Source organism: Dipodomys ordii, unplaced genomic scaffold, assembly GCF_000151885.1.
Source record: "Dipodomys ordii isolate 6190 unplaced genomic scaffold, Dord_2.0 Scaffold74, whole genome shotgun sequence".
Taxonomy (NCBI): domain Eukaryota; kingdom Metazoa; phylum Chordata; class Mammalia; order Rodentia; family Heteromyidae; genus Dipodomys; species Dipodomys ordii.
The window spans coordinates 2,780,857-2,788,058 of NW_012267290.1; positions in this window are offsets into that span (position 1 = coordinate 2,780,857).

The following is a 7,202-nucleotide window of genomic DNA, read 5'->3' on the forward strand; positions in this document are numbered from 1 at the left end:
GAAAGACAGCCCAGGCAGGAAAGTCCGTGAGACTCTTTTTTTTTAATTTTTTTTTTTTGGGGGTTGGTCGTGAGGTTTGAACTCTGGGCCTCAGCACTGTCCCTCAGCTCTTCAGCTCAAGGCTAGTGCTCTACCAATTGAGCCACAGCACCACTTCCAGCTTTTTCTGTTTGTGTGGTACTGAGGAATCGAACCCAGGGCCTCATGCATTGGAGGCAAGCAGTCTACCACTGAGCCACCTTCCCAGCCCCTCCGTGAGACTCTTATCTCCAATAAACCACTAGAAAACTGGAAATGGTACTGTGGCTTAAGAGGTAGAGTGCTTGCCTTGAGCTGAAGAGCACAAGGACAGAGCCCAAGCCCAGAGTTCAAGCCCCACGACTGACAAAAAAAAAAAAAAGATGTTTAGAAATAAGAACAATTGTCTTTTAAAAGGAGCAGGTTACAAAGGGCTGTCCTTATAGGATGCCTCAGACCTGCGTGTGAGAAATGCCTAGAACTGAAGGAAGGGGTACAGGGGCTGCTGACTGCCAGGCCCACAAGCTTCCAGCTTCAGGAAGTAGATTCCAGTATCTTTGGCGAACATGAAGTTTGTTGGTGTGAAATGATCACACAAGGATCTCATAACTTGACTTAAAGAGGATGAGGATGAGCAACTATTCAATGCTATGAAAACTTTCAACATTCTCAAAGTTCTGAGCTTTAGGAAGAGAAGAGCCATCTTGTGCTGTCTAACAGAAAACCACAGAAGAAATAGTTTATAAAAGGAAAAAATTAATGTGGCCCATGTACAGAGACAGATGTCACAAAAAGGGGTAGAAGCCATCCTTTTCAAAGGAATTTATCCCCATCACATCATTATTACTAAGGACTGCAGGCTTCCCGCAGGGATTCAGGCGTTAGTAAGCCCTTAGGCCTTACCTCGCAAAATGGCACATTGGGGTTAAGCTTTCAAAACATAAATTTTGGGGGATACATTCAAACTAGAACACAAGAAACTAAAAAAAATTTAATAAAATGGCACTAAAAGTTCCTTAGCTATTAAGAATCACAAAAATGTAAATGAATTAATTTTTCCAATGAAAAGACACAGAGCCGCTTAATGGATATAAAATGATTATGATCCAGCTGTATGCTGCCTGTGCCATGCTCTCCATACACACACTCATCTAGGCTGAGAGTCGGGGCACAGACAAAGCTATTCCAGGCAAATTGTACACTGAAGACAGTAGGGCTAAACTATTGACTAAATAGTAAAAACGGTAACAAGAACCATAGAAGGTAATTATATAATGATAAAAGAGCCAATTCATCAAAAGGGTATAACAATGACAAATTATTATGCTTAAGTAATATAGCGCTACATTTTGATTCATTGTATTTTCCCAGAGAAGTCAGAAATCCATATTTTTATGCCAGAATCAGTAGTCTTTTAAATATTGGCAATTAATAATAAATGTAACTATCTCTTTATTTCACCCATGGGTTCCTACTAAAGGAGTCCAGTTTAGATATGGCCATCAGCCTGACTAAACGCACAGAATTATGAAGTTGCAACTATTCAACAGAGACCGGATGGTCAGCAAAACCTGGAAATACTTTCTGTTTAGCCCTTTATTGAAAGTTTTGCTGATTCTTGAGAGATGCATTAATTAAATTATTTGCAGAATATGGATCCATGGTACTTACTTTCCTATGGTGTTTAGGTGGAGTCTCTCAAAACAGGAGTTACTGTGCAATCTGGGTTGAATGTGTGAGGTGTGTCTTCCTCATTCATTCTTTTCCTTGAATTGTCAAGGTGATACTACAGAGGGGCTATGGTTACAGAACCTCATTCATTCTTTACCACATAGATCCTTCACCTTTCCACTGGGGTACTGCATGGACCAAACGTCTTGACAAAAAATATGAACATAGGATGCAGTTATATTGATCTTAAGTAGTAGAATAGATATTTAGCATATTCGTCGGATCTAGAAGCACCTAGGTTCTAAATTTGAATGCCAGGAAGTTATTTCCAACTATTGTACCAGGTAAATCGATTCATGGTTCTTGACTTAAGAAATAGAACTATTTAATGGCTCCCGTTGCCTACTGCACCATCGAACAATGGGTTCGTTTCAATAACCAGTTCTGAGTCAATGATACTGGCATCCCCCGGAGCCAAGCCTCCGGTTCTTCAGTCCAGCTTTCCTCCGGCCCAGTGAGGAGTTGACCTCAGGACTGTTTTGCAAGAGCTACCTGTATCTTGAAGCTCGTACTCTGGAAAGTGGCTGACTGACTGGCAAGAGCTGCCTTATGGTGAAGTCCCCTGGGGGAAGTGTGTGAAATGCTCAGGATCCGGTTAGAGAGACCATGAAAACACAAAGGTCTCATTGTGCCTGACTTGCCCCATGAAGCACTTCTCCCTGCCAGGCGGTTAGGATTTCCAATAAACAGAGTCAGGATAGCCAGGCCGCGCCTGGCCAGGGTGATTTTTAAGAGACTGTGGGAAAGGCATGCAGTTAGCAGATCGCTGCCAAGCCTGAAGATTCCTAAACCAGTCTGAGCTTGCTAAAAGATGAAGTGTCTCAAAGCCTCGCTCCCGCTCCAGATCACAACTGCCTTCACCGCCTCTCTGGTGTCACCACTTTATCATGAATGGTGCCACCATCTACCCTGTCTCCCGGGCAGAGCCCAGACCTCCCTGGACTCCAAATGCACATTGGGGGGGGGAGCACTTTCAGCCTGACTGATGGGGAACAAGTGTGCTTGGTAGTTGGACTGGGTTCTGTAGATTGTGCAAACCATTGTGTAGAAATAAGTGGCTATATAAAATGAGTGATACAGTGTTTGGGAAGTCAGGAAAAGAGTCAGAGAGAATGCAATCCCAAATCTCCAGCAGCAAACAATTTGGGAAGTGAAGGTGATATTTACAAAGAGAAAACGGATTACAACCTGGGGTGAATGTGAGGTGCTAGATGTTATCAAGGTAGTAATGATCTTTACGTAGGCGTAAAGACTAGTCAGGAACATTGGGAAAGCCATCCACACTTGAGATAAAAATGGAAACCAGCTGCCTAGAAGCATAGATAAACCACAGGCCAAAGTCTGTGTGGGGTAAGAAGAAGGGCAGGGGTAAGACTTTTGTTCTATAGAGAATACGGGGTGTGTTCTCTCTCTAAGCCCTGATGCACTCATCTGTGAAATGCAGACAGTTCCACTGAGCCCTTGCATGATTCAAATGAAACAAATGCATGTAAGTTGTTTAGCAACTGTTAGGAACATAGCATGTGCTAGATCAACTATGTGGAGGACGGAAAGGAGGAAGGAGGTGAAGTGACAAGTACCATTATCATTGTCAGGATAAGGTTGAATCACTGAAAATGCCCAAGTTCAGAATGAACCAAAGCCAGCAGTCAGAAGGAGAGGAGAAAGTGGACAATGTGTGTGTTACATATGGGATGGCCATGTTAGTCTGGCTTTTCCTCCATAAGACTTGGAAATAGTAAAGGCCACAGAACCCGAGGAGAAAATATTGTGTTGCAATGTTCCTGTACAGGGTCTCAAACAGTGCAGATGTTCACTAAGTTTTCTGGGTGTTAAATTGAAGGAGAGAGATACATGTTATGCGTGGAAGTGTCCCTCAAGTCACATGATGCAAAGAGGTCATATCAAATCATTAGGGACCAGATAAGCCACGGGACTGGAGATGCAAATGTGACTGGTAAGTTTGGAAGGAAAACCTGTGGCGTGTTGAGGTAGAGGTGAGGAAGCAGTGGGTTTAGGGGCCTGAAGTTAGAGGGTAAAGGGGAAGGGGGTGTGGGTGAGTTTGGACCACTGTGAGCTGGAGAAACTTAACAATGAATGAAAGGGAAGAGTTGAGGTGATGATCTTAGCTGTCAGGAGCACAGGCATTTCCCTTAGGTTAGCCCTGGGGGGTGGGGATGGCGCTGAGGAAGGTCTGCTGAGCGGGCACAGGGTGGTCTGTCCTGACATGTTGGCTGTCCTTCTTGGGGTGGGCTGGGTGTCCAGGAACCCACCTCTCGTCATTAACAGGCCCAAGAGAAGCATCTTTTTAGTTGCTTCTCACCATACTGTCTTAGGCCGCATCAGGTAAGCAGGTGCTCTTTGAGGGAAGTCAGAGGGGGTAACCAGGGTCTGGAGCCTGATCTAATGAGGGGCTGAGAGGAGGATCTGCAGAATGGTACAGAATCTGCACACTGAGTTACTTTGCCAATGTATCCTCCCTCCCCAAGCCAAGCGGTGTCCTGTGCTTGCTGGATGAGGAGCAGGATCCTGAAGAGCAGCCTAGCACCACGCTGAAGGCACGGAGCCTCGGGCCAGGCTGGGTGAGAGTCATCCAACTGAGAACAAACAAGAATGGCCGAAGCAAAGCAGGTCGTGGCCTGGCTGCAGGGCCGCAAAGGACACGGAGAGCGCCTCAATCATCATCTCTTCAAGTTCATTCCGTGTCCTCTCACAGAAGGAGAACGGGAAGTGGAGTACAGGATGGCTGCCGCGCTCAGCCAGCCCCGAGCCCCGGGACAGAACAAGAGACTACCCAGAAGATGTCCCCTCGCTGTCCCCTGCAGTCCCTGGACCACAGCAGAGCCGCAGCCACAGAGTGACTCTCAGAACAGCAAGAGGGGGAGTGGCTGGGGCCCCCTGGGGCTCTCCAATGTCTTCAAAACACAGATTCTTGAAAGCATAACATCAACCTCAATGACTGAATTGTATCTAACAACTCCTTCCCTCCTTCCTTCCTTCCTTCCTTCCTTCCTTCCTTCCTTCCTTCCTTCCTTCCTTCCTTCCTTCCTTCCTTCCTTCCTTCCTTTCCTTCTTTTCTTTTTGTTGGTCACGGTGCTTGAACTCTGGGCCTGGGCACTGTCCCTCAGCTCTTCAGCTCTAAGCAAGCACTCTACCACTTGAGCCACAGCACCACTTCGAGTTTTCTGGTGGTTTATTGGAGATAAGAGTCTCACGGACTTTCCTGCCCTGGCTGACTTTGAACCATGATCCTCAGATCTCAGCCTCCTGAGTAGCTAAAATTACAGGTGTGAGCCACAGGCGCCCAGCCTAACAATTTCTTTTTTCCCTCTTGTGATTACTTACTTATTTATTTTTAACAGTGAGTTATTATTATTATTATAAAGGTGATATTTAGAGTCAATAATTTCCTAGCTCTTCTCAGTGTTCAAGAAATTATTGATAGGGTCAATTAAAAATAAAGGAAACCATTTAAGAGCTTAGATTTCTAGATCTTTGGTCAGGATTTTCATAAATTGTTGACCCACGTGTCTACCAAGTGAAATGGAAACTTGATCTTCAGCCTTGCCCGCAGGCTTGGACTAGACGCCCTGTGCTCTTTCTCCTGAGGACAACCTGCGTCTCGCTGCTCACCCCACCGCTCCACCACGGCTCAGGCCTTGGAGACACCATCCAAGGATTCCTCGAGCTGGAATCTTGTCCCTTCTCTGCACACTGCCCTTCAAGGCCCCCACCCCCTCAGCAGATGAGACTTAATAACAAACAGAATATGCAAGGTCCACAGGAAGCCAGGGCACCCTCACGGCGCTCCTTCCCTTCCCGTTACATGCAAAAACGGGAAGACAACTTGCTGTGTGAAGATGGCGTGGATTACCAGCCCACCCAATGGTCTGCGCTGCAGGCGGCTGAGCTCCCTGTGTTCCCTGGTTCACTGCCCGGGTTGTACGGGGCCTTGTCTTGGCCCTTCTGAGGGGAGGTCTTGGCTCAGGTTCCCCAGGGAGATGCGCAGCCTGAGGAAGGCACAAACGGAGCTAACCGTGCCATCTGCAGCTTCCAAAGCCGCTAACAAGGAAATGTGACTTCTATTCTCCAAAAACCACTTCTAATGAAACAAACGAGGCAGCCTGGCTGCATCAGTCCAGATCTCCCCCGCGAGGTCTGTGCTTTGAGGGGTGCACTGTGTCATCTGTGGAGACTCCTGTCCAGCTCCCTGGGGGAAAGCTGCTCACAACTGCCCTCACCCAGCCCCGCCCTCACCTCTCCCACACCCTGGAAAGACCTGGAAAGATAACAAAGCCAACACCCAGCCCACCTCTCACTCTCTGCCTTCCTCTCTCCCCAGTGAACTCCCATTTGTCTCCAATCCTGAACGTAGGTGGAAAGTGAGATTTAAAAGCAATAAACTGGAGAGGTGCTGGTGGCTCACACCTGTTATCTTAGTGACTCAGGGGCTGAGATCCGAGGATTTTGATTCAAAGCTGGCTCCGGCAGAAAAGTCTGGGAGACTCTGATCTTTAGTTAACCACTAAAAGCAGGAAGTAGAGCTGTGGCTTAAGTCCTGAGTTAATGCCCCAGTACTGGTACAAAAATAAATTAACTAATTTTTAAAAATAAAGTGGCTACTACTCCTGAGTCATTTCAAACCTGCTGCGGTAAACGAGACAGGTTTTTCTGCAGTCCTGTGCCTGAACCCGTAATGGTGTCAGCTTTCTGCGTTGGCCCTACATTTGTTATTAGCCCGTGCACCTGTCACTCACCTGCCTGACCCTACCCAGGGTTGCTAGAGTGAAGGAGCTGAGATTTATCCTTCTCTCTGCATTACTCCTTCAGACCCCACCCCCACTGAGCACCCGTGATCGTCTCCGTCCAACCAAGGGTCCAGGGTCTGGCTCCTCTGCTGCCAGATGCACAGGCATGGGGGACACACTCTCCTCGCACCGACACGCCCGGAGGCATGGCTGAGCCATTAGGATGGCCTGGACCCAGTGTAACACCAGCCAGCCATTTTCACACTGGTTTCCATTCCCAGCCAGCCAGTCGATACACATAACCCCCCAAGGGGGCTCCATTACATTTATGTCGAATAGTACACAATCAAAAAGATGAGTTTGCCTTTGAAAAACTGAACTTCCACCCAGAGGCAGAGAAGAACTCAAGCCAGATCTGTAGTGTTCCCTCCAGAAGCCGCTCTGTGTAGACAATATCATTTCCAAGGGGCTTGTCAATAAAACCTGTGTTCTTTCCTTTCTTCACGATCTTAAAACCAGTCCTGTCTCCATTTCAGAGCCTGTCCCAGATTGATAGAGCAAGTGTACACCGAGGAGACAAGCCTGACCACCCCAAGAGAAAGCAGCCTTGCCCACACCCACCCTGCCCCTACCCCTGCCCCAGCCCCAGCCAGACACCAGCCCAAGCCGGGGAGCACCCACACCCACCCTGCCCCTACCCCTGCC